Below are 27,678 nucleotides of genomic sequence, written 5' to 3'. Positions count from 1 at the left end.
CCATTCTTAAACTCCTAGAATTGTTTTCTGAATTCGTTCCTGAGGCTTTTGATCATTTTCGCTATCTTAGTCTCAGTTTTTTTTATTTTTTATTCTCCATCTCCTCTTTGGTCGTACTGCTTTTTGGAGCTGGCGAGTTGGCTTGACCTTTCATAAAATTTGTAATATTTCTTTGTGATTTACGCATCTGGAGTTAAGTAGTTAAGGATTGCTTCCTGCACTTCTTTTCAGGGGCCTGTAGGTGGCAGCCTTGGCTTGGCTTTGTGCTGGTTCCTGCTCGTCCACCAGCGGGGACTTGTTTGTATCCTGGCTCCAGGTTTGAGTTCAGCTGTTGAACCTTACTGCCCTATAGGTGAGCGTGACCATCTCAGTTGTTGCCAAGGTGGTTACCCTCACTGCAGTTAGGGGTGGGTGGGTTCTGTGGCTTTCTCTGTGGGACCTTACTCTGCCGCTGTACTGTGCTGACCCTTGTGGGCCCCTGTTGGGGGTTCATGGGTTGCTGATTTAGCGTGGTGTGGAGACTTTTCTCTTCTTTGATTCTTTCCCTGCTAGTTGCTGTGGGTCAAGAGAGTTCACCTCTCAGACTGAGCATTGATGCTGAGGGACAGCTCTCCCACCTGTGCAGAGTGTTCCTGTCAGAGCAAGTGTTGCTGTTGAGGGGTGGCCCGCCCACCTGTGTGGAATGTGCCTATCAGAGCAGATGCTGCTGGAGGGGAAGGGTGGCTGCCCACCTCTGCGGAGTATGCCTATCAGAGTGGGCGTTGCCACTGAGGGGCAGCTTGCCCACCTGTGCACTCCCAGGGCAGTGGGTGTGGGACCCTCCTATTGGAGGGCTAGAACACTGACCCACATGGGCCCTCTGGGGGGCATGGCATGCTGCTCCAGATTGTTGGAGGGTGCTTGTGTCCTCTCGTGAATCTACTGTGTGGGGTGGTATGCATTGTCCCCAGCAGGTTCAAGTGTCTGGGCATGGGTTGGTGCCCACGGACTCTCTGCACCAATGCTGTGAGGGGGGGGAACGTGTGCTTGGGCCCAGGTGACCCTGCTGGGCTGGTATTGCACACCAGCAAGCCTGTGACTGTTGTTCAAAAAGTCCATGCGGACCAGGGTGCCTCAGGTCGCGCTCAGATGCCTACCAGTCCCCGGGTCCTTGCTGGGGGCTGGTGTGGACAGATTCAGGCTCCCAAGCTTGGGCTTTGGGGGAAGCTGGCCTAAGGTGTCTCCTGGCCACTTTGTTGGGCACTGCTCCACCCACTGCTAGCTCCTGTGTCCTCCCAGGAGCTGCAGGGTCCTAGAGCCGCCAGATATGGAACTCTTTTGTTTCCTTGGGGCGGGGAGGGGGAGGGAGGGAGCTCTAGTTTCTTTGTCCCCTTGTGATGAGATCTATGTCAGGTTTTGGGTGTTTGCCAGAGCTGATCTCCCCTTTGGGGTGGGGGTGCAATGGGGAACTTACTGGTCCTGGATTGTGTGTGTGTCCCGTGCTGCTGTGGGCTTTTTCGGGCTGGTGTGTGGTGATCATTTGGTGGCAGCAGTGGCCATGGCTTTCCATGTCCGTGGCACCTGGTACCCTTGCTGTTGTCTGGTCCCGGCCGTTTGGTCCCGCGCCACTGGTCCCGCACCACCGTCTGGCTTCCGGTCTGTGCAGTTTGGGGCCCGTGGCGCTGCTGCTGTCTGGTCTCTGTACTCATGGTGAGACTTTTCCACTGTTGATTCTGTAGTCGCTGACAGTCTGCGGGCCCATTCACTGGCGCCAGGGCCGCTTTTTTAGCCTGGCCTTGTTTGGGCTGGGGTGGGGAGGGCACCCTGGAGATTTTCCAGCTCCGTGCAGGTTATAGGCTTTTCTTTCTCTGTTCTTTTTCCTTTCCTGTGTTCCTCTGTTTGTTCTGGTTGTTGGGTTTGCTGATCTCTTGATGGGGCATTGGGTGTTGGACTTCCCAGCTCACTATTTGGTGTTGGGGTGTCTCCCTATTGTGATGGCGCCATCTTCCTCCCTCTCTAGCAAGTTTAAGAGATGACAAGGTGGAACCCCTCTCAATCAGGTTCCTGTTTTGTTGGCCCTTGTCTCTGACCTAGCCTGCCATCTACAGGACAATGTAGTGATAGGCCATTTCTAGCTGGGGGGGGGGGTCCCAGGAATGGTAATGGACTCCTCACCCTGGGGCATTGGAGAAGCTGCCCATCCATCAGCATCAGTGGCTGCTCCCCAAATGATCCAGGAGCGCTAGGAATATGCCAAGCAAAGACCGGAGGCAGCCAGTGTGTTCCAAGAACAGCACAGTGACCACAGATTCCTATAGAAAAAACCTACAGGAATAACCACACATCAGCAACCACCTTCTCTTCCTTCTCACCAAACCAGCTCACCTCCTGCCTGACACTGTGGGATGCTATCTGCTTTTCCATGACTCCATTATGTTACAATTTTGAATCTGTAGTATTATTTTTAATATATTTAGGATTGTCACAGTTAAAATATTACTTTTTCCCTTTACAGGTGAAGTTAAAACATGCATTTAGGAGGGATTAAGAAAACCATCTTTGTCGTAAATATAGTAAAATGTCAACAAAATCATAGGTGATATGATTGCAGATTATTTTCTTCTCTACACTGTAGTTTGCAGTAAACATGCTTATTCTTATAATGTGAAAGAATGTGGATATTGTTTGTATGGTTTTAAAAATATTAGTGTTATTTTTATTTAGCATAGACATAACAGTTTTTTCCCCCCTAGCTTCCACAAACATAGCATACCTCAGTCTGGTCATTGACAAAACCAGGGCTTAGACTCAGGGGCCTGAACACTTCCTTGCAGATCTCAGCTTCCATGAGGCTTCTTATGGAAATCTTAGGGAGTCCATGGGCAGACAGGGCAACAACAAGCCCACCACTGACTTTGTTTGGTTGTGATCATTTAATTACGTGAAGGCCTTGGTAGTTCAGAGAAAGCTGGAGAATGGCTCTTGCCATGTGAGCAAGAAGGGACTCACATAGTATCCATCCAGCAGGCTTTTCTTGCAGCTGGTGTTCTGCCATGCTGTATGGAGGGGAGTGGAGGACATTCATATAATGTGAAGGAAAGTAGACCCTTGCAGGATTTATGGACAAAGGCTCCATAGTAGAAACAGGCCCACCACATGAGGGTGATGGGTGGGAAAGAAAAAAAAAACTCAAAAGCAAAAGAGGAAGTCTAAAGTGCCCCTGCAGCTGGTGAACACTACAAAGCCATGGGCGTCTATTTTCCCATTCACTGTACTATGTGGTTACAGCTTAATAACAGCCACCATATCTTCTGTGGCAGTTAACGCATATATTTTATTTTTCTTTAATTTCAGTGTATGTTTAAAGTAAATATTGCTTTTTTCTGAGATATAAAAGCAGTCACTCACATCACAATGCTTTTCAACAAAACCAAACAGCTTGCTGCCCTGGCCTTCTAGAGGTTTCTCTAATTGGATAAAAAGATGAGGTCTGTACTTTTTCATTTGCCTGATTCATTACTGCTCTGAAACCCTTGAAAACAGATACGGTCTGTAAGTGGTATCTGTTGTTTAATCGAGGACAGATGTTTTGGGAGGACTTTTAAAATAAGCCTGTGTATTATGGACTCTCATATGAAATAATCATTACACTCTAAGCGACATGCCAGCAAAAAGCAATGTTACAGTTCAAGTTAGCATTAGAATTGCAGTTTGTCTTAAATTTGCCCATCATCAAGAAGCATGGGAAGATAATGATTAAGAATAGCACCACCAGCCAGCCAGGGGTGGGGTGAACAAGCCCAGCATCACATCTTCCTTCCTACACTGCCCTTTTTGCTTATGCTCCACACCAGCTCTCTTGTCATTGCACTAGTGTCTCTTTAACTATTTCCTTTTATGCATCTCTAGCACTGCCAGTACCTAAGTTAAAGCAACTGTATCCATTAAATCTGGTAGAAAATTAAATATACCCTAGAGGCTTCACATAAGAATTTAATGGTAAGACTACTCAAAAGTGGGTTATTAGAGTTTAGAATACAAACAAGGAAAAGGGTGGGAGGGAGAGGCACGCAGATAGGACACACAGTGGTAGATGATTGCCACTGTAGGGCTGAGGGACAGTCAGATACTGTGCTCCCAAAGTCCAGCAGGAACCAGGAGGAGAGGCTACTGCAGGTGGTGGCTGCCCAGAGGGCATTGTAGTGAGAGCAGGCATGTTGAAGCACCACCAAGGTTCAGGGAGGACAAATATTTACGTCTCCTTTTGTCTTCCAGTTTCCTGTTGTTTCCAATTGGCCAAACCCAGCTGATACCAGATGGAAGGTTCTAGAAATCACACACCTCAGGACCAGCCTCCTCCTACACAGAGAAGGGCAGTGGCAGACAGAGTGGATCTGGAGACTCTGATGAAAAATAGGAGCCCACTCATGGGCCTCCCATGCTTGAACTATTGCCATGTCTCCTAGAGGCCGCCCTACCTCCAGGCATGCCTTTTCTCCTAATCAGTCTCTATAATGTGACAAGAGTGCTTTTTCTAAAGCAAAATCACCAAGTCACGCCCCTCTTACAACCCTTGGATGACTCCCCATTGCTCTCAGGATAAAATCAAAACAATTCAGCGTGATCTTGAATGTCCTGTAAGCTGTGAGTCATGTGTCTATCTCCTCTTCTGCCCCTTCCACACTGTATTCTTCTGGGGACATGGCATGATGCCCATTCGCATTACCTGTCTGGATGCCTTCTGATGTCCCTATTTTGGCACATTCTTGTTCTACTCTTCATGCCTCTTTCACCCATCTAATTCTGCTCTTAAAAAATAAAGACCTTAGGCCTGGGAATGTGGCTTAGTGGTGGAGTGCTTGCCTAGCATGCATGAAGCCCTGAGTTCAATTCCTCAGTACCACATAAAGAGAAAAGGCCAGAAGTGGTGCTGTGGCCCAAGTGGTAGAGTGCTAGCCTTGAGCAAATAAAGGAAGGTCAAGAGCAGTGCTCAGGTCCTGAGTTTAAGTCCTAGGACTGGCAAAAAAATAAAGACTTTTATTTTTAGAGACGTTCTTGGTTTATAGAAAAGTAGAGTAGGAAGTGAAGAGTTTCTGTGTATTTCGTTCCCACCTTCTCCATTGTTTCACTCATTATTAATGTATCCTGATGGTTTGAACATAAAATGTCCTCACAGGCCTATGTGTTCACCCCTTGAGCCCCTGTTGGCAGCTGTGTTGGGGTAAAGTTGGGAGCCTCAGGTGGTGGGGCCTAAATGTAGGAAGAGGGTCTGTGGGGTGTGCCTTTGAAAGCTGTACCTGATCATTCCCTTTCTCTCTCTCATTTCCCCTCTCTCCTCTCTCCTTTCTCCACTCCCATATCCTCTCTACTCTCCCCATCTCTTCTCTCCTCTACCTTTCCTTTCCATTCTCTCTCTTCCTGTCCTCCATGAACTAAAGAAGTTCATGGGACCAAGGGATCATGAACTTAACCCTCTGAAATCATGAGCCAAATCAAATCTTTTCTTTGTTGACTCTGTTTGTTAACTTGATTCTGGTATTTTGTCACAGTGATGAGAAAAACTAGCTACGGCATCTCCTATATAAGTGAGATGCATTGGTTACCACTGATGACCTGATATGGATGCCTCATTAACCCTAGAGCTCATTTGTATCTTGTATAGTTTAAATGGCTTCATAAACATATAATGTGTCACGTTATCTGCCATTATAGTCACTGAAATAATTCCCTGTATTCTACATATTTATCCCTTCTTCCTTTCCTCTTGCTGCTGAACTACTAGATTAAAAAATCTTTTTAGTTTTGTCTTATTTAGAATGTGATATTGTAGAAATTATACTAACATTATGTCATTTTTTTTATCTTCCCTTTTCTTTTCTGTACTCTTTCTTAATCTCTTCCTCTCTTTTCTTCCTGTTTTAGTTTTTCTTTTTTTTTCTTAGAGACAGTCTCAGCCTGTAAGTCAGACTGCCCTCAAATTCCTGATCCTCCTGCCTTATCCTCTGTAGCACTCATGTTACAGGTGTGCACTACTATAACTCTTGCTCATCTCTTTCTAATCATTACTAACATTTCATTGCACACACGTGTCACTGTTTATCCATTCCCCATTACATGACATCTTGGTTCCCTCCAAGTTTGAGTAATTATGGAGAAAGTTGCTCTAAATTTTCATAATGTGGATATAACGTTTTCAACTCAGTTGGACAACTATCAAGAAGCTCGCCTGCTGAAACCATATTTAGCTTTGTAAGAAACTGCCAAGCCCTTATCTTCCAAAGTGGCGGTACCATTTGCATTCCCACGGAATGCTGTTCCCCATATCCCCAGCAGCACTTGGTGCTGTGTTTTGCATTTCTTCTCTCTGGTTGGTGTGGAAAAGTATTTTCTTGTGGCTTTAATTTTTCAGTTCTCTAATGACAACGTGACATTGAGCATCTTTCCATGTGATTAATTTGTTTCACCATTTTATTTTATATTTTGTTGGTCATGGGGCTTGAACTGAGGGCCTGGGCACTGCCCCTGAGCTCCTTGAGGCTAGTGCTCTAGCACTTTGGGCCACAGTGCTTCTTCTGGTTTATGAGTGCTTAATTGGAGATAAGAATCTTATGGGGCCTTTTCTGGACAGGCTAGCCTTGAACCATGATCTTAGCCTCCTGAGTTGCTAGCTTTACAGGTGTGAGCCACCAGTGCCCGTCAATTTGTTCTACTTTTTATAATCAGCTTAGCGGATGCTTTCTCTAAGAATTCTACCCTTCCTATGTTATATTAGAGAGATTTTGCTGAGTAACATCTTCAATATTCAGTAACTTCAGTTGGGTGTCTGTAGGGCTTGTGGGGCTCCGCTGATTTGCGGTGTGTTGGGCTGAGTGGCTAAGCTTCAGGCTGAAGACTGGGACTACTCTGCTTCTCACTGTTGGCTGTGGATCTTTTGGGGTGTCCATATATCTTTCCCATCATAAGATCAGTGGTGCAGCCATTATATGCACTTTATGGCCAAGTTAGAGGTACATGATGATGAGTGGAAAGAGGAAATTTCTTAAGGTTTGGACCCAGTAAGAGCTACTTAAATTAGTCAAATCAAGTCTCAGAGTCAAGTAAAAATTATAGGGGCAATATAGGGTCTCAGCAAAGCCCCATATTAGGGAAAGGCAGAGAATCAAGCCCCAAATATGCTAACAAATCGTTGTTTCGGTTTAAGATCAGGATATCTTGACTTATTTCTGGTACCCACGTGTCTTCTCTTGATAGAGCCCTATAGAGAAAAGTGACAAGTTAGCTTCATCCTGAATACCCATACTCAGAGTTGGAGCCAGAAGAAAATAATCAAAATTCAAACTTCTGCTCAAAGCACTGCTATTTTTGTTCACATGCCAGTGGCCACAGTAAGTCACAGTCAAACTCCAAATGAGGGGCACATGACGAAGCCACAGAATGGGATATAAGAGTTGATGACAATACCCTAACAAAAACAGAAGTGGCAGGATAGTTGTCCTTCCATTCCATCATCTGCTTTGAGCTCCTCCCTAAGGGGTGTTAAAAGAGCATTTTGTTGGTACTTAACAAGTTTAAGATTTTAGACTGTTTCACATTTCTGCTTTGTGGATTAAATTTGCTCAGCCTGTACTATCATGTGGGTTTTTGTGTGTGTGTGTGTGTGTGTAGAACTAATTTTTGTAAAGGTCTGTTATTGCTGTGTAACTCCCAAAACTTGAGGCTTCCAACAAGAATGATCTATTCTTGCTCACATGTCTGTGGTTTGATGGGATGGACTGCCAGGCTGGTGGCTCTGCTGCAGGATGTGGTATCTATGGTGTCTCTCTGTGAGCCTGGGGATTCTGTGGGATGGCTCCACACCATGTATGTCACAGCTTCCTTCTCCCATGCATGTTTCTCAATGCCTTGGTGAAGGTACAAGAAAACAAGTAGAGCTCTGTGATGGACTACTGTCACTTCCGCTCACATAGCACTGGCCCAATAAGTCACACCCAAGATCAGGAGGCATGATGATGGAGCCATGACAAAGGTGAGGTTCTGGGAGAGGGATAAGAAATTGGAGACAATACTCCGATCTGAATCTCTTCCATCATCAAAGTAAGTATCTCCCTCCTGTGTGCTGCCATAACTTTTATACTTTTGAACCCCAGAACATTTATGTCACTGCCTTTTTGTTTCTTTACCACCAATTAGACTAAGCTGCAGAAGAGCAGAGTTCAAACCATCATTATGCATCCTGAGGCTAGACAATGCCTGGCACATAGTAGATGCTGAATACATTCTTGTTGCATAAGCAGATGATAAGGCAGATGAATGAGTGCTTTCCTAATGGGTAGTTTCCCAAGCTATATCTGTAGAGACTGAGAATTAAGTGTTGATTTGGAAGCTTGTCTGGACATTTTCATCATGATGTTGTCTTAGGAAAATAAAAGCTTACCTTTGTCTTTGGTTTTCATAGGAGCAAAGCAATGCTTTACATTTGGAAGATATAGCAAGCCAAAAAATGTGTGTGTGGGGGGGAGGTAATAAAAGAAAAAAAATGGAATCAAAGGGAAATTGCTGAAAGGGAAGAGCTGATGAAATGCTGGTGGGGATTTTCAGGCTACTCTCTATTTTTTCTCAGAGTCTCAGAAGGGGTGGATGAGTGAGGGAGTTTTAAGTGGCTGTCTCTAGGGTATCCAGTCTGTCACTGCCTGTGTTTTGGAATGAGAGCCAAGACTTGGTTGGGAGGGGCTAGCAGTGTAGTACATCCACTGTGACCTTGCTGGCAGGCTGTCTGACAACCTCTGTGACCCGTGTGGGAGGGACCACTGTGAGCTGGACCTGTTCACACTTCCTTTGGTCTGTGCTCACAGTCTGGCTGCTCTGTGCTTAACAGAATGAAGCAGCTTCCCTTCAGAATCCACTTCCCTACTCCACTGTTTCAGAACGCTCCTTTCACAAACATGTTGCAATGCCTGGGACCAAAAGGAGACAGCGGTTTAAATTGTACTCACGTTTAAGATCCTTGACCATTGCACAGCTCCCTCCTCTGGACTTCAGTGACACATGGGGGCAAACCCTTTAAAAATTTGGTTAAATAATACTGAATATTTAGGTTTTATGTTCTTTTTGTTTGTTTGTTTTTTGCCACTCCTGGGCTTGGACTCAGGGCATGAGCACTCTCCCTCGCTTCTCTTTGCTAGCACGCTGCCACTTGAGCCACAGCACCACTTCTGGCCATTTTCTTTCTTTTTTTTTTGGCCAGTCCTGGGGCTTGGACTCAGGGCCTGAGCACTGTCCCTGGCTTCTTTTTGCTCAAGGCTAGCACTCTGCCACTTGAACCACAGCACCACTTCTGGCCATTTTCTGTATATGTGGTGCTGGGGAATTGAACCCAGGGCCTCATGTATATGAGGCAAGCACTCTTGCCACTAGGCCATATCCCCAGCCCTTTCTGGCCATTTTCTATATATGTGGTGCTGGGGAATTGAACCCAGGGCTCCATGTATAGGAGGCAAGCACTCTTGCCACTAGGCCATATTCCCAACCCCCAGGTTCTATGTTCTTAATCCCCAAAGTGATAGTAATTAGAAGGTGGTACTTTTAGGGATGGGCTAGGTCATTGTTCTGGACCGAAGGGGGTAGGAGTGGCTAACAGCCACGCAGCCCCAGGGCAGTAGAGGAGGTAGGCCTCTAGGGATTGCCCCTTAAAGGTATAGCCAGAGCCCAACAGGTCATGAGGGTTTTTCCTTCTTAAATGGAATTAGTAGCCTTATAGTTAACCCATTAATCTCTTCCACCGTGCAAGTACCCAGTGAGAATGCACCATCTATGGTGAAGTGGGCCTTCTACTGACACTAAATCGGCTGGCACTTTAATCTTGGGCTTCCCTACCTTTAAGACAGAAATAGATGTCTATTTACACATCATACACATTGTGCTTTTATTTACTATTTCTTAAATAGCAGTCCGAATGGACTGAGACAAGCCCACACATTGTCTGTGCTGTTCCCTCACCAGGATGATTTTTCTTCCCATGCTCAGCAGGCCAGCCACAACCCTCTTGGGCACTGGCTAGGGAACATCAAGAGGAGTACAGACAAGTGGGTAGTAATGGGTAGATTCTGATGCCAGCTCTGCTCCTCACAAGCTGTTACTCAGGGGAAGTTATTAACCTCTAACCCTGAGCTCAGAAGAGCAATGGTGTGGTGGGGCTAGACGTGGCATAGATCCACACACGAGATGCTTCATGCATGGTTTTCAAAAGAGAACCATTTACTTTCCTCAGACTTTGCCACTTCATAGTACAGTCTTCCATTGCTCCGTGGATTGCAGTTTTATCTGTTCCACAAAGTTAAATTTCCTTGTGAGCAGAAATTACTGATCTCATTTTGTTTGTGTCCCTAACAGTACTTAGTGTATGATAGACATCAGCTGATGAATAATACAGTCAGCTGACACCTCTATTTTTAAACCCTAATCTGTCTTAAGTATGTAACATGTTATATTTTAGGGAAAATTTCCAGGTGTTTAAGTGTTTGGGATGCAGTATAGTTTCAAAGAGCCCTCATTTTTTTTTTGTTTTTTTTGAGACTTGAGTCCCATTACATAGTCTAGACTAGCCTTGAACTTGAGATCTTCCTGCCTCTAACTCCTGTGGGGTGAGCTACCCACCTCAAAGAACCTTGCTTTTCCTCTAGTGGTGCTGAACTCAGTGCTTTGGGCTTGCTAGGCAGAAGCTCTACCACTTGAACCATACCTCCAGCCCTTTTGTTGCTTATAACCATTTTTCAGATAGGATACCAATTTTTTCTCTGAGCTAGCCTCAGACTGGTACCCTCTCACTTATGCCTCCTGCTTACTGGGATTACAGGAGTGAACCACTATGTCTCTGGCTTATTTAGTGAGATGGTATCTCACTAACTTTTTTTGGTCCAGGTTGACTTTGAACTACAAGCTTCCCAATCTCAACTTCCTGGATAGCTAGGAAGACTAGCCACTGTGTCCAGCCTTCTCAAAGAGCTCTTAGCCAGGTGGTATATTTCATGCCTATAATTCTGCCCTCAAGTGGATTGCCTTTTTCCTATGTATGGCTACACAGAAGTGACTGCATTTGTACCCACGCATAAGAATGACAGTTCCTTTCCCCCTGGGACCTTGGGGCCCCTCAGAACCAGCCCAGACCCTGTGGGATCAGAACTCTACAACAGAGCAGTTTTCCAGTGTGGCAAGGTGGCAGGGGTAAGTAATAAGAAGTCATTAATCTAAGGTAGTGTGACCTTTTTCTCCAAATGTGTAGAAATGCTCACTTGCTACCCACACTGATGCGGCCTGTCAGCAGGACAAAAAGCAGACGGTACGGTGGGGGTGGGGGTGTGGGGGGTGTGGGGGGCTTCTGTGAAAGGTTGTGATCTCTGCCTATCCAGAGACCCCCCCCAAGGGGGCCGGGAAGGCTCCAAAACCTGGTTTTAGGCACAAGGGGTTTGGCCCATAGGAAAAATGGATGTCACCTGCTCTGCTTTTCAAAAGGCCTGAGAACATGTAGCCTCTACCATGTTGTAAACTGAGTTCTTGCCTTTTAGATCTTGCTTGGAGAATAAAAGATTCTCATGTTACCCCAGTAAATTGCTGTGTACATATTTTATTTAAGGTAGGAACCCCCAACCCCTGAAAGCCCTTACTATATTTGTTACATATCAGGTTCTTCTCTGAGTGCCGCACACACAGTTTAGCTCCTATAATTTTCTTAATAATTCCTGGGGAGCTCTTTCCATTCTGTAGGTAAGTACATTGAGGCTAGCCAAGGTGGCCAGGCATGGGATGTCAAGTCTGTCTTCCTAACCATCATGCTCTGCTTCTTTTTCCATTTATGTTACCACATCCAACATGGAGGGAGGGAAGGCATGGCTCTGTAATGACCATGTGGGGAGCAAACACCCATGCAGGTTGGAATTTGTGGGTTGATCTGTAAGGATGTCTGTCATGTGACTAGCACAGCCCTGAGGTACCAGATGGCAGACACACATGGTCAAGGCTCATTAAAGAGATGGACTACACAGAAGAAGTTGAGCAGATTGTAAAAGAAGGCAGCTATGTGATGGAAAGAATACGTTTTTGGAGCTTGTGACTTAGCTGTGGCCTTGAGAATGTCACTTTCTCTCCAAGTCTGGTATCCTTGTGTGCAGGGGCAACTCCATGAGAATCTTTTTGCAGGGTGTATGCACAGGCTGACCTGGGGAGTCGAGAGCTCATTTGAATGGATCACTCAGTCAACTAAGAGCATGTGTATGGGGGATATATGATGTAAAGGCTGAGAATCGAGTTCCTTCGCTGAGTGTTGCAGCAAAAGAAGATGTCAGGGCTGAGGAGCCAGTCAGTTCTGGGTTAGCTCTTGACCTCTGTCACCTGGTGACCTTGGGAAAGTCAGTTCAACTTTCTCAACCCAGTTTTCTCATGAATAAACATGATTTGTTAAGACAGATCTCTTAAAACTCTATATTTTATGAACAAATAAATCCACAGTCTGTTAAAATGCTCACTTTCTCCAATCCCACAGGCTAGAGGCCTTATCTGGTGAATAGCAGCAATAATGTCGGCCTCCCAAGGTTACTGACAGAAAACATCTACCTCAGTGTCCACCATTCTGTTCCTTGCTATTATTTTTAGCCATAAACCTTGCAGACTCACCTACAGTTGTGTAAAGAAGGAAGGGAATGGCAGCCACTGGAACCTCCTCTGTGTCCTGAAGTAGCCGAACTGTGGGGGTCTCTTTCTAGCTTGTCTTCTTTCAGTCACTCCTGTGTGTCATTGACATCTGCTCCATCTTTTTAATGAGACCTTGGGACCTGGATTTAAGAGGCTAAGGCTTTGTCCAGGGAAGTCTCTCTCTCCTTCTTTTCCATAGTTCTCTGTGTAAAATCACTGTTTTTGATAACATTCTTCAGTTTTGACTCTGCAGTAAAACATGCTTGTTCCAAAAATACAGGGTTTACAGATGGTTTAAAATAGAATATTCGATTCCTCTGAAACTGTCTTCTATTTTTATGGTTAAAAGGCTCCGTTGAGCTAAAGAGAGACTTCACAGGAGAAGAAATAAAAATGGCAAAGAAACCTATGAGGAAATGTTCAACGTCCTTGGCAGTAAAGGAAATACAAATAAAAACAACCCTGAGATACCACCTCACTCAAGTGAGAATGGCTTATACTCTGAACTCAGGCAACAAATGCTGAAGGGGATGCAGGGAAAGAGGAACCCTTCTCCACTGTTGGTGGGAGTGCAAACTAGTACAACCACTTTGGAGAACAGTATGGAGGTTCCTCAAAAAGCTCAGCATAGACCTACCCTATGACCCAGCCATACCACTCCTAGGCATCCTGAACAACTGGTCTGCACAATTCACAATAGCCAAAATATGGAAACAACCCAGATGCCCTTCTACAGATGAATGGATCCAAAAAATGTGGTGCCTGTACACAATGGAATACTACATAGCCATTAGAAATGATAAAATATTGGTATTCATAGGGAAATGGTCAGAGCTGGAACAAATAATGTTGAGCGAGACAAGCCTAGAACACAGAGAACAAAGGGCATGGTCTCCTTGACATATGACTGTTGGTGGTGGTGGGGAACAGTAAGAGACCAGATCTGCAAAATAACAAACTTCTTTTCGAATGATATTTCCACAAGTTTCAGTCAGCAGTGTTACATTATGTATCCCAAACCAAACAACTACTAAACAAACATAAAAAGGTCTAGGATAGACCTATCAGAGGATCACAATAGCTCAACAGCTATGTACACATGATTATATAAGATGAGGATAAGCAAAAAGATCTCCTAGAGAAGGACACAGAAGGATTCTATTGTTGTCATTACGTTTACTGTTTTAGGTGAATTGCCTTTGGTGTACCTGGTACACTGGATATTCTATATAAGCTTACCTGAACTAAGGAAGGGAAATAAAAATGAGGGAGGGTATAACAAATATGACAAGAAATGTTCTCACTACCTTATTATGTAACTGTACCCCTCTGCACATCATCCTGTCAATAAAATTTAATTTTAAAAAAGGCTCCGTTGGTCCTTGGGTTCCACAAAACCTCCTTCCCTCAGGTAGAAACACTATCCTGAAAGCAGAGGATGCAAAAGTGCAGCTCCACTTGGAGCCTACAACAGTTGATTTCCGTGAAAGAATAGGAGGCAGATTTCATTGGATTGGCTCCCATTTACTTTAACATAGAAATTATAACAATTAAAAAAAGATTGAAATGTTTGTTGCATTCCCCCCACCCACACCCAAGTATTTATTTTTGCTCCCGGGAGAGGAAGCCTTGAGTCTTGGGACCGGTGGCTCCCTCTCTCTGGAGCTACCCACAGAGCAGGCCAGCTTGCTTTTTGTAGAAGACCTTGTCCTCCAGACCCTTGACTCAGTGATGGATGTTGTCATTAAAAGTCCACAACCGTGCGGAAACCTCCCGGAGGCTGAGTTATTGAGTCTTCCTGCTTGGTGAGATGCTGTGGTTTGGTGGGTCTGGGCGACCCGCTGACCTTCCTTTAGTCCCACAAACAGCTGTGCCCAACATGTACTACCACCAGATGCCAGAAATCTAGTTGCACTATGTAAAATGTTTTCTTCTTTGTCAGCTTCTAGAGGGTTCTAATTTGTGGTTTTTAAAGTAATTTGGTCTCCTAAAACAAGTACCATAGGCAGATCGACTCTCGTGGGTATTTGCTTCTCATAAATCCAGCTCTGCTTAGGTGAGCTTTGACTTGCATGGAAAAGAGGATTTGTTTAGTTATGCTGGGTTGTAGGCACTAAATTGGGCCATATTGTCACTTCTCTCCGGTAACATAAACAAGCCCACAGACTGCTCAGCTCTCACCAATGACTGTAATCGGTCAAGTCTACTCGCTGTGCTATAACTCAGGAAGAAAAAGTCTGATAACTTAGTCTGAGCTTCACCTTTCATGAGCCATCAGTTCATACATCACCCTTGACATAAAAAGGGCTTCATTCCCACAGAGTTAGCCCCAGAAGGTTTGTCCTGGTGTTAAATTCTTAAAAATAGCATCTGGGCTTAGGACATTATTCTCTTCAATTTTACACAAGTGCCAATGATTCTCCTAAATCAGCCTTGCAGGATAATTCCTTGGGGCTCCTTCTGTTTATTTAGGCCAGAGTGAATATTCCGGAAAGTAGTATTTTCTTTTCAGGTTAGTATTTTGCTGCTGGATGGAGGCTCCAGTGTGTGCTCCATCTTGAACACTAGTCAGCAGCCTCTGAGGGTACTGTTCACATATCTGCCATTTAAAAATACTATTCCCTCCATACAGGTTTACTGAGCGTCTATTCAGTGTTAGGTATGACCTGGGGGCTAAAGCTGAGAAAACGGTTGGCTGGGTTGTTGATCTCTGAAGCTTAGATTCATAGGGAGGAAACAGACCAACGAAATGAAGTACTTCTGGAGAGATAACTATGGCTGAGTTGGTTCAAAGAATGAAGAATAACAAAGACAGGAATCTCTGAGGAAGGTATCTCTGAGAACAGATGTTTCAGATGAACCCGGGATAGGAGGGGACCTGCTGTACCGGAGAGACAAATAAGTAGCCCAGGCAAAGGATCTTTCTGATCTTAGCATTACTAGCTGGCGATGTCTTTATTCTCTGGATTGTTAGAAACTCAAATGTTTGTCTTGTTGAAACAGTGCTTCAACACAGTGAGTGGTGCTGTTTTGAGACTCAAAATATGATCTTGAGGAATTGAGCCCTTTTACTTCAGAAGAACTTCCTTCTTTGACCCCCCTCCCCTCACCCCTTTGCTGCAACATGAGGGATGTTTGCTCCCCTGGAATGGTGAACCTTGGTCACCCCCTGCCTGGGAGAACACTGAGAATGAACTTTGACAATCCACAGGGTCCCAGTGGAGAAATTACTTACTGATAGTGAATGAGTCACTGGGGAGACTTGGTTTTCCTAACAGAGATCAGGCGTGCGGTTCAGCGCTGGGATTCCCAATTCAGGAGGACTGGGACGCCCTAGCGTCATTTGTTAGACTTCAGGGTGATCTCATCCTCCACCAGTGTTATGAGGCATATGTGCTTTTTTTAAACATTTCATTGGGTAGAAAATTCATTTCACTTTGAGGGCCATTGTGAAATTGATGAGACCCCTGATACTGTTAAAAAAATTTTTTTAAATACAAAATTATTACTGGGAATTGAGTAATACAATGATCCATTCAGAACCTCCATTGTCACAAAGTTGTTTTTTAAGATGTTTCAGTTGCTCAGGAAGGGAAGCAGTCTACTTACCACAAAAAAAGCAAACTCAGAAAAGAAAATGGAGTGAGAGGCTTGCATTTAAATATCTGTCGGGGTAAAATGATGGGGGATTCACTCTGTTGTGGAGAAGTCTGGTTCTTCAGTTTACCATCAGTAACATGGATGTCCCCCAGAAAGGGTACCCTCTGCTTGTGGCAGAGGTTCCAGCGATGTACCCATTCTGTGAATAGTGAGATGCCAAGACTGTCTCCTTTGCCTCTGTGAAATCTCACCCAGTATTGCATTGGGAGAGGCTTGGTGAAAGTTTCCACTTACTGTAATGTGCTGAGTTGTATCCTACCCCACAAGATGATAAAAGTCCCCAACATATGGGAAAATTACTTATTTGGAAATAGAATTTTTATACACAAAGGTGAGGTGAAGTTATTAGATTGGACCTTAATCTAGTAAGACAGAAAACTCCCTTATGAAAAGGGAGTTTAGAGCTAGACACTGGTGGCTCATGCCTGTAATCTGAGCTACTCAGGAGGCTGAGATCTGAGGATTGTGTATAATTCCCGTCCCCCCACCCCGCCAGCAAATATAGCATGTATTTGGTGCTAAAATAATCTTCTCCATAGACCTTCTTTTAGCTTGGATTCAGAAGGGCCTAGAACTCAGAAGTCTTTGCCATGACCATCATCGTAGACATGGAGATTATTTCTTCATGTCAGGTTGCATATAAATGTTAGGCCCACCTTCGTGTTTATTTCCTAAAAGATAGGTATCAATATTTTCACTTCAATGAGACTAAATTGAGATTGGCCCATTTATGTTCCAACAGTGCACAGGCTTTAATCGCTATGCCAGGAGGTCCGCAAAGGCCTGGGAACCATGAGTGCTACTAAAATACAGCTTCCTTGCGGGTCTAGGAATCTATCCACCCCAGTAAGACTGTGTGTTTGGAAGATGGGTTTTCAGTTTCATGTTACTGATTTACTGGCAAATCTTTGAAACATCCTACATTTGTTGTTGGTGGTATTATTTATTTATTTTTTGGTATTTTTTATTTTTGTGTGTGTGTGCTAAAGGATGTCTGAAGTTTTCAAATATACCTTTGCTCCTAGATAGGTGAAGTCGTGGATTCCTGGGGCTATTTATTACAGTGGCAGGACAGGAACTAAATTGAGGGGAAACTGATCAGTCAGAGGAAGAAAATCTCGACAGTTGACAATCTTGGACAAAAGATCTAGAAGCAATGGAGCCTTATGTTTTAGTACAGGCACTGACTTTTACAAATTGAAGAAAGAAGAAGAGAGAAACAATTTCCTAGACATAAAATGAGCATGCTTTTTGGATAGGCAAGGATGACCCTCTAGTTCTCCCTTCCATCAGCATATATTCACAGTAGGGAATGTTCTCATGATGAATAAATTCACAGAATTTTAAAAATAAAAATACATAAAAAATTTAAGATTACTCAAGAAAAGTATAATCCTAAAGTTGGGGTATATACTAATTAGTTATAAAAAGTTGTTTAATAGATAATCAGGGGGCTGCTTTTCCAGTTTTCTAACTTTCTGGGTCAACATACTTTCTGAGAAACTCTAGCCATCAGATTTTACCTGGATGTACAAGTCAGAGAACTTAAGTCCTGACTTAAAATGGAGGTGAAATTTCCTAATTCAAACATCTAACACAGTCTCCACTCAGTAAAGGTGAATGACCTTAGCACACAACCAGTCTTCTTGATCACGGTCAAAGATATAATGCGAGTTTAAATCTAAGCTTCGTCATTTCCTTTGTGTTATCTTTGGGTCACAGGGGTTCGGAAACTTCCCAATCTCAGTGGATGAGTGGCAAGTTCAAAACAGACCACCAATTCTGTATGCATTTTTAATCACCATAAATATAGTGATTATAGTGGAATGTCTGTAGAGGCGTTTTTAAAATTTGAAAATGTTTTTGGATTTTCTGTAATAGCACAATTAAGGTGACTAAGGGGGAAGGGGTAGCATAGCAGAAACCCTCACCAAAGCAAGGCTCACCACTTACCCGGTGGAATACAATTAGGGATGTATTTCACCCCACACCCACCACATCCCAGTTACCATGGGTCCAAACTGATTTGCATTAAATTTGGGAAAACCCCAATTCTTTGAGATGGAGATCTCCTTGGAACTTGAACTTGACCCTGCTTCAATCACATTGAACACTGTGCCCTGGGGCTTCCTGAAGACACCCACATACCTGTTAGGAGTCTCTCAGTCCCAGCATAGCACAGCATCCTATTGATGGGAAGGATGGGGGAGGGATGGAGCCACACTCGAATATGAAAGGCATCTTTCATACAACTTTTTATCCTTGTTGGCACCTATAGGGATTGCCTCCAGGCTTCAGAGGAGAGCTGCTCCTTCACACAATGTGGTCACAAAGTGGGAATTCATCTGCCTTTTACAGTTCATCTGCTTTGCCCTTCCACTGGGTCTTAGCCTCAGAAACACTTGGGCAGCACTGAGACTTTGGGCACAGCTTGTTCTTATGATTGTTGATAATGTTGGGTGGAGAAGCAAACCAGAGGGACACTGGTGGTGGCTGACAGAAAAGAATTTGAAACTTTAAATTGTCTCTTAAAGGCTATTGTATCTTCAGTTGCTTGGAAGAATGAAACATGGATACAATGTTATCGGAATAACTGTCTAGCATTTCCAAATAAAATATCTGTGATACCGCTGGATGACACTAGACCCTTGTCATGAGTCTGAACACTGCCCCCTTTGATGGGGCTGACTTGGTGCTGCACAATGGTTTGAAAATATTCTGCTGACATATCGCCCTCTTGTGGGCACGCGGCAGCCTTTCCCTCTGAATGAACGTGGTAGGATGGTGCTACCACCCTGTACATTGGGTCCCTCCACATAGGGATGAGGACTAACTTCCGGACTGTGGGTTGAAGGATGGGGTCCAGCCAACAGGCAGATCTTGCTATTGGATGCAGAGAAATGTCTTTCTCAAATAAGATGCTTTTCTTCTTTTTTTTTTAGACTCAGACAACTTGAGCCTGATTCTAGTGGCTCACACCTGTAAGAGAGCCTAGGGATAAAAGTCCCTGAGACTCTTATCTCCATTAATCAGCAAAGTTCTAGAAGTGGAGCTATGGCTCATGAGGTAGAGTCCCAGCCTTGAGTGAAAAAGACAGGGGAGAGTGTGAGGCCCTAAGTTCAAGCCCTAAAACTGACACATACAGACACACACACACACACACACACACACACACACACACACGCACACACAGAATCATACAAGTGTTTAATGAGCCAAATTCTAGAGACTCTATTCCACAATTATTTTGGGGGGGGGCAGGTGGGAAGCTTACTAGATGATGGGAAGTAGTGAGTGATGTGGAGAGCACAGGACTAGGAGTCAGGACACAGTACTGTCTGGGTTCCAGCCCCCTCTCTACTCTCATCCTCTCTCTGAGAGGGTGGTGATATTCCACTGGCACGAATAATGTTTAGTAGGAGAAGTGAGGACTCTGCCTTCCCACATGCACACATCACCCTCTTTCATCCAAGTGGTAGTGCTGAGTCTCTCTCACACTTATACTGCACACAGACAGGTGGTGAGCAGAGGAGAGCAGCTTGGCAGTCACAGTGCTCCATTGCCAGTTCCCCAGGGCATTAGCACACATGAGGCGGCTGTGCTGGGCTCCCTGTCAGCTCATGCAGAGGCCTCTGCCTCTTAGGCTTTAGTTGGACTCTGATCACTGATGAAAGCCTTCTAAGTAGATACCACATCAACTTGGCTCAGTCCGGATTGAGAAGTTTATATATGCTTGGGAAATCTGCTTGGACATATGTATATGTATTCAGAAAAAAGTAACACCGAGGCTGGGAATGTAGCCTACTGGTAGAGTGCTTGCCTTGCACGCATGAAGCCCCGGGTTCGATTCCTCAGCACCACATAAACAGAAAAGGCCAGAAGTGGTGCTGTGGCTCAAGTGGCAGAGTGCTAGCCGTGAGCAAAAAGAATCCAGGGACAGTGCTCAGGCCCTGAGTTCAAGCTCCAGGACTGGCAAAAAATAAATAAAAGTAACACCAATTAAATGCCACCCATCCTCACTCACCCTAAGCACCTGAGTCACCAGTGAAAATGATAACTGTGACAGATTACTTCTAAATTGACTACTGTCCTAAAGTCCAGCAACAATCCCTTCTTATACTGTTTCTTTTTTAATTGAGATTATGAAGGTGATGTATAGAGGGGTTACAGTTACATAAGTCAGGTGAAAAGTACATTTCTTTTTGGACAATGTCACCCCTTCTCTCTCCCGGTTTTTCTCTCCTGTCCCCACAGACAAGTTGTATAGTTCACTTTCAACACAGTGTCTAGTGAGTACCATTGCTGCATTTGTTCACCCTTTGTTCTATCATCTCTGTGCCCACCTCTTCCCTTCCCAAAGACAGATAAAGGAACAATCAAAAGGAAAAGAAAACAAAAACAGCAAGAAAGAAAAAAAAAACTATCTTGTTTCCTTTTCTTAGAGCTCATTTTGATAAATATTATTTTATATGATCAGATCCACATAGCTATTGTACCTTTGCTTACACTGGTTTGCAATCTCCAAAATCTCATCTTTTAAATTTTCAAGTGTGTTGAAGATAAGAAGGACTGTTAGATTTTCCCAGAAATGGTAATCTTCCCTTCAATGGGATCACTCAGATCTCTTCTAGCTGTTCTCCTGTATGCTCTGGCCTATAAATCCTACAGCATTCTGTAGAGGCAGCAATGATGCTTACGCTGGAGGAGTCCAAGCTAGGTTGACTGAGTGAAAAAGAGAAATCAGAAACTATAGAATATATGATGCCTCAGAGGGTAGCACATGCAAAGACCACTGAATCTGGGCACTGGTGGCTCACACCTGAAATCTTAGCTACTCAGGAGGCTGGGATCTGAGGATCACTGTTCAAAGCCAGCTCAAGCAGGAAAGGTTGTGAGACTCTTATCTCCATTTATCCACCAGAAACCCAGAAGTGGTGCTGTGGCTCAAAGTGGTAAAGTGCTAGCCTTGAACAGAAGAGCTCAGGGATAGTGCCCTGAGTTTAAGCCTCATGACCAACAAAACAAACAAACAACAACAACAACAAAACACCAATAGAACAACTTGCTGCAAAGGTTACACACAAAAAAAACACCTCTTTCACAAGGTACAACTTGGTTGTCCCTGTTATTCTTCTTGCTAATCTCACTCCTTGAGTACTCAAACAAAGGACTCAGTGGCAGAATGTGACTGGAGTCACATTTCCCAGCTGAAGCCAGGAGTTGGAGCACTGACTACCACTTATTAGATTGGTGACCAGGAGCCCGTGATTTCTAACAATCTCTGCGAAGTGGAGGAGGGTGTCACACATATCCCAAGGGGGGTATTGTGAGTATCAAAATCAGATGATGGCTGAGAAAGTGCTTGTAAAATGGAAAGCACAAAACAAATGCTACATGCTACTTCTGAGCAACTTGCAAGTGGGAAATGACCCTGCAATTCAGTTCCATTGGCTCTCTTGGTCTCTCCTCTGGGATCACTCACTTCTAGTAGCCATTGCAAAGTATACACAAGCATAGCAATCATCTCACAGTCACCTCCCCTAGAAACAGTGGGAGAGCACCCAGGCACTTAAGAACACAGTTGTCCTGACATTTCTGGGCTTCATGTCAAGTTGAAAACACATGCCCAAGGACTATACTTGACCAGTGTTTTCCTCCTCTTGCCACTACCTAAAAGGGCTCATATAGTCCTAATTAGGCCTAAAGAGGCCTACAAAAAAAATTCAACCCTTGTTTCCAAGAGTTTTGGATTTATGGACTGAAAAGTGTAGGCTACTGTATTTTTATATATTCAGAGAGACAATTAAGAGTACTTTAGTTATGGTTTTGGAAAGCAGTGCGGGCAGCTCTCAACCAAACATATAGCCTTCCACTGTCAAAAACTGAATGAAAAATGACATTTTTGGAATCAACTTGCTCTGCTAAAAGCAACCAACCATCTGAAAACACTCAATGAATTGGAATAAAGTTGTACGAAGTTTTGTGATCCTCAGGAGAGGAACAAAAGTTTGGAAGAAAAGCTAGCTGCCAAACTGCAGAAACCGACTATGAAATTCAGTGCCATACAATGTATTAAAAAAAACTTGTTGGACAAGACAAAATATGTCAGTGAGGTGCTGTTGATAGAGACAAAAATAAATTTCTGAACTCTGTGGCCTCTAGGTTCTGTAAAAATGAGGATGATGTAAATTAGTATCCTCCCTCCCTCCCTCTCTCTCTCTCTCTCTCTCTCTCTCTCTATCAATTTGGTAAAATGTAAAGTGAAACTTCAGCTTTGCAAGTGCCCCTAGGAATCTGTTTTTGGAACTCTGTCATAGATTTAAAAATACAAATGGATAGATTTATTTTTCATCAAGAACATTGGACCAGACTGAAATGTGCCATAATATGGGGGCAGCAAAATGCACTGGGCTATAATAACTCATAAGTATTAAACATATTGTAGAGTTTCAGATTTTATTATTTGGGAATTTACTTAGTGATGTGGATAATGTTCTACAGGTATATGTTAAGGAAGAAGGATCCAACACTGCACACTTTGGAAGCCCACCTTAGAAATCTATGTGCAGAAAAGCGTAAAATCTATATAATCAAATGTGAACAATGTTACAGCTGTGTGGTGAGGGTGTTCAGCAAGCCTATTTCCTTCCTTCCTTCCCTTTCTTCTTTCTTTCCCTTTCTTCCCTCCCTCCCTCCCTCCCTCCCTCCCTCCCTCCCTCCCTTCCTTCGTTCCTTCCTTCGTTCCTTCCTTCGTTCCTTCCTTCCATCCTTCCTTCCTTCTTTCAAGCTGAGGACCAAACTCAGGGCCTTGCACTTGTTGGGCAAATGCTGCTCCACTGAGCTAAATCCCCAACCCTAGGTCTATTTTCTTCTTATAGTTTATGTTTTCCAAATTATATGTACTGGGGCTGGGGATCTGGCTCAGTGGAAGAGCGCCTGCCTGGTGAGCGCAAGGCCCCAAGTTCAGTCCTCAGCTCTGGAGAAAAAAAAAAAAAAACTATAAAAGACCAAATTATACGTACTTAACATGTAAAGTTGCCCTCTTTTCTCCATCATTTTGCTTTCTGCAGTTTCAGCTACCTGAGGTTGACTGCAGTCTAAAAATATCAAATGGAAATTTTCAGAAATAAGTGATTTATGGTTTAAATAACTCTGTGTGTGTGTGTGTGTGTGTGTGTGTGTGTGTGTGTGTGTATGTGTTGGTTCTGGGGCTTGAACTCAGGGCTTGGGCACTGTCCCCGAGCTTCTTTGTGCTCAAGGCTATTGCTCTACCGTGTGAGCCACAGCACCACTTCCAGCTTTTTCTGAGTAGTTTATTCATGGTAAGAGCCTCATGGACTTTCCTGCCTGGGCTGGCTTTGAACCACTATCCTCAGATCTCAACCTCCTGAGTAGCTAGGATTACAGGCAAGAGCCACCAGCACTGGGCTAGAATTTTCTTTATTATTAATTTTAATTACATTGTGCCTGATTTCTAAATTATTTTTCTTATAGGAATGGATGAACAGAGGGTTTAGCACTGTGTGTGATTTCAGGAAGCTTCTGAGGGTCTTGGAATATATCCCTCAGGATAAGAGGAAACACTATTTTAACAAACAACAAAAATGTAACAAAAAAAAATCTGTTTGGTGTCCACTCAAAATGTTTTGATAATGGAGGTACTGTTTGCCCAGCGAGGAGAAGCAAGTAGGTCCAGCCTCTTTTCATTTCTCTGAGAATCCAGACATAACAACTCTTGGGACTTTTAGTTACATCAACCATCAAAATACTCTTGAATAAGTTCAAGAATTTAAAAAAAGAGAGTTAAAAATCATTTTAATATTTTCAGGGTTTTAAAATCAGATTTGAGTTCTCCTGTTCAGCTTTAATTCTGTTAAGTTTTATCTTTACATTCTTCCCAACTGGTAATTTGAAAATGAAGATGAAGAGAGTGAGACATTCAGAATGTTGCCAAGAAAGTGAATTAAAATGGACGGGGCATGGAATCTCTCTCCCTCTCTTTTAATAACTTTAAGATAAAATTGTGAGCTGTATATGGTGGTGCACACCTACAATCCTAGCTTTTAGGAGATTGAGAAGGGGAAGACAGTACATTTGAGGCCAGCCTGAGTAACATAGACCTTGTCTTGAAGAAGAGAAAAGGAAAAAGAGGACGGAGATGAGAAAGGAAGGGAAGGAAAAAGCTGTAGATTTCCAGTACACTTGTACACTTGTGAATCTAGTTTTTTCTAGTTTCTCGTTTAAAAACAGTTCCTTTTCCTTTGGACCAAGTAAAAAATGACTCAGATCTTGTCCATTAGATTAAAAAAATCAAATCAAAACAAACAAACACATCAACCAAAAGGACAGACATCCCAATGTGGAGTAAAGAACAGAAAAGGGAGGGACACCTGTGCTGAACTGAATAGTTTCCATTTGCCTCTCTAGAGACCCTTTGTGTCCCTCCTCCTGCTTCCTGCAAGTGACTAACCTCCATGTCCAACCTCTATGGCTGATGGCCTCTGAGTTCTGGCTGGGTTTAATGGTGGAAGCGCAGGCAGGAAGAGAACTCTGGAAGGATTTCTTCCCTGTGCTCACTTCCTTTTGGGCCCTGTTCCCCAGCAGCTGGCTGTGTGATGTAGGTAGCTTCTTCTACAGCTGCAGCTCTGGAAGATTCCAGTGATTGATTCCCGGCCCTTCTCCTTAAGCTTAGGGAATGGAGGTAGAATTGGCTTTCCACTAGTACTCCTGCTGGGTGCATCCCCATCTTGTTTCCCAATGTAAACCTTCCTGTGTCTTTGAAAATAGTCCATCAAATACTCTTCAGTCTCTGTTTTGAAGTGGTCCTGTCTTTCCTGTTACTACCTAGATTTAGATTTTTTTTAAATTTTTCTTTTCTGGTCCTGGCTCTTGGGCTTGAACTCAGGACCGGGTCACTGTCCCTGAGCTTTTGCTCAAGGTTAGTGCTCTACCACTTTGAGCTACAGCTCTATTTCCAGCATTTTAGTAGTTACTTGGGCTGGCTTTGAACTACAATCATCAGATCTCAGCCTCCCAAATACCTAGGATTACAGGCGTCAGCCACCAACACTCTGCTTAGACTTCAGTTTTAAAACACTGTATGGGGGGCTGGGGATATGGCCTAGTGGCAAGAGTGCCTGCCTCATATACATGAGGCCCTGGGTTCGATTCCCCAGCACCACATATACAGAAAATGGCCAGAAGTGGCGCTGTGGCTCAAGTGGCAGAGTGCTAGCCTTGAGCAAAAAGAAGCCAGGGACAGTGCTCGGGCCCTGAGTTCATGGCCTAGGACTGGCCAAAAAAAAACAAAAAACAAAAAAAAACCACTGTATGGAGCTGGGTGCCAGTGGCTCATGCCTATAATCCTAGCTACTCAGGATGCTGAGATCTGGAGGACTATGGTTCAAAGCCACCCCAGTAAGAAAAGGCTGAGAGATTCCATTTCCAAAATAATCAGCCAAAAAACTGGGAAAGAGGTATGAATCAAATAGTAGAGTGCCAACTGAACAAGCAAGCTAAGCCAACATGAGTTCAAATTCTAGTACTGGCAAAACAAGCAAGTAAATAACATTGTATGGAACAGTGTAGCTTAATTTGGTGTCACAACTCCCCATGAGAACAATTTGCTGGTACACTCAACAGTAGCCACTTTGAGTTCTTGAACATTTCACAGTGAGAAATGCCAGCCTGGAGCTCTCAGGGTATGTATGAGTAGATCATGGCAACTGGCTTTTATAGATCACCGGTGTGCCGAAACAACTATGTGGAAGCCATCTTTCAGTAACAATGAAGGACTGAAATTTAAACATTAAAATAAAGCATGAAATTTAGGTCATGGCTTAAACAATAGAGTACCTGCCTAGCATGTATGAAACCCTGGGTCAATCCCTGGTTCTGCTAAGTAAGTAGATAGATAGATAGATATAGATAGATTGATAGATAGATAGACAGACCAACAGATGGGTTGTTATAACTATGTAGTTTTTTTTTTTTTTTTTTTTTTTTGCCAGTCCTGGGCCTTGGACTCAGGGCCTGAGCACTGTCCCTGGCTTCTTCCCGCTCAAGGCTAGCACTCTGCCACTTGAGCCACAGCGCCGCTTCTGGCCGTTTTCTGTATATGTGGTGCTGGGGAATCGAACCTAGGGCCTCCTGTATCCGAGGCAGGCACTCTTGCCGCTAGGCTATATCCCCAGCCCCAACTATGTAGTTTTTACTCATAGACATTCTAGTATATTTTTGTGGATCATATAACACCTTATTTTTATTTGTTTATTTTTAAATTTTTCTTATTTATTGTCAAAGTGATGTACAGAGAGGTTACAGTTTCATACGTTAGGCCTTGGGTACATTTCTTGTACTGTTTGTTACCTCCTCCCTCATTCCTTCCTCCCCCTCCCCATCCCCTTTTCCTTCTCCCCCCATGAGTTGTTCAGTTGGTTTACACCAAATGGTTTTGCAAGTGTTGCTTTTGGAGTCGTTTGTCTTTTTATCCTTTGTCTCTCAATTTTGATATTCCCTTTCACTTCCCTAGTTCTTCTTTTTTTTTTTTTGCCAGCCCTGGACCTTGGACTCAGGGCCTGAGCACTGTCCCTGGCTTCTTTTTGCTCAAGGCTAGCACTCTGCCACTTGAGCCACAGTGCCACTTCTGGCCATTTTCTATATATGTGGTGCTGGGGAATCGAACCCAGGGCTTAATGTATACAAGACAAGCGCTCTTGCCACTAGGCCATATTCCCAGCCCCTCCCTAGTTCTAATATCAGTATATACAGTATCCAGTGTACTCAGATGAGATAGAGTGATAGTGTGGAAACAACCACAGGAAGGGGATACAAGAGGATCATCAACAATAGAAGCTACGGTTTCACATGGCATGTTGAAAGTAATTACAACAGTGATATAACAATCATCTCCATAATTAGCACAGGTTTAGACTAATCACAGCAGAGAATCACAAGAGCCTAATAGCTATGCCCTTCTGAATGCATAAGATGATGCTAAGTGAAATGAACTCCCTGTTATGGAAACACTTTCTTTTAAAATTCTGTTATCTTTTAGTAGTTGTACAAAGGAACTGCCATTTAGCAAATCAGTTCATGGATAGGATGCATCTTCATCAATGTCCTCTCTTTTCTTTTAAAAAAGTTCCCTTTTATGTAGTCATACACTCAATAAAGTGTATGAATACAGTGAATCTTGATCAATGTCCCTCCTTTCATCAGAATATTCTCCCCCATCTCTCTCAATCCTTATTCTAGTATATTTTCTGGAGAGAGAGGGAAAAGATAGGGAGTTGTCTAGCAAATACAATAGAAATTGCCTGTAATCAGCACAAATGTTGCCAGCCCATAGGAATG

This window comes from Perognathus longimembris, chromosome 16 (assembly GCF_023159225.1).
Source record: "Perognathus longimembris pacificus isolate PPM17 chromosome 16, ASM2315922v1, whole genome shotgun sequence".
Taxonomy (NCBI): Eukaryota; Metazoa; Chordata; class Mammalia; order Rodentia; family Heteromyidae; genus Perognathus; species Perognathus longimembris.
Note: the sequence above shows the minus strand (reverse complement) of the source record.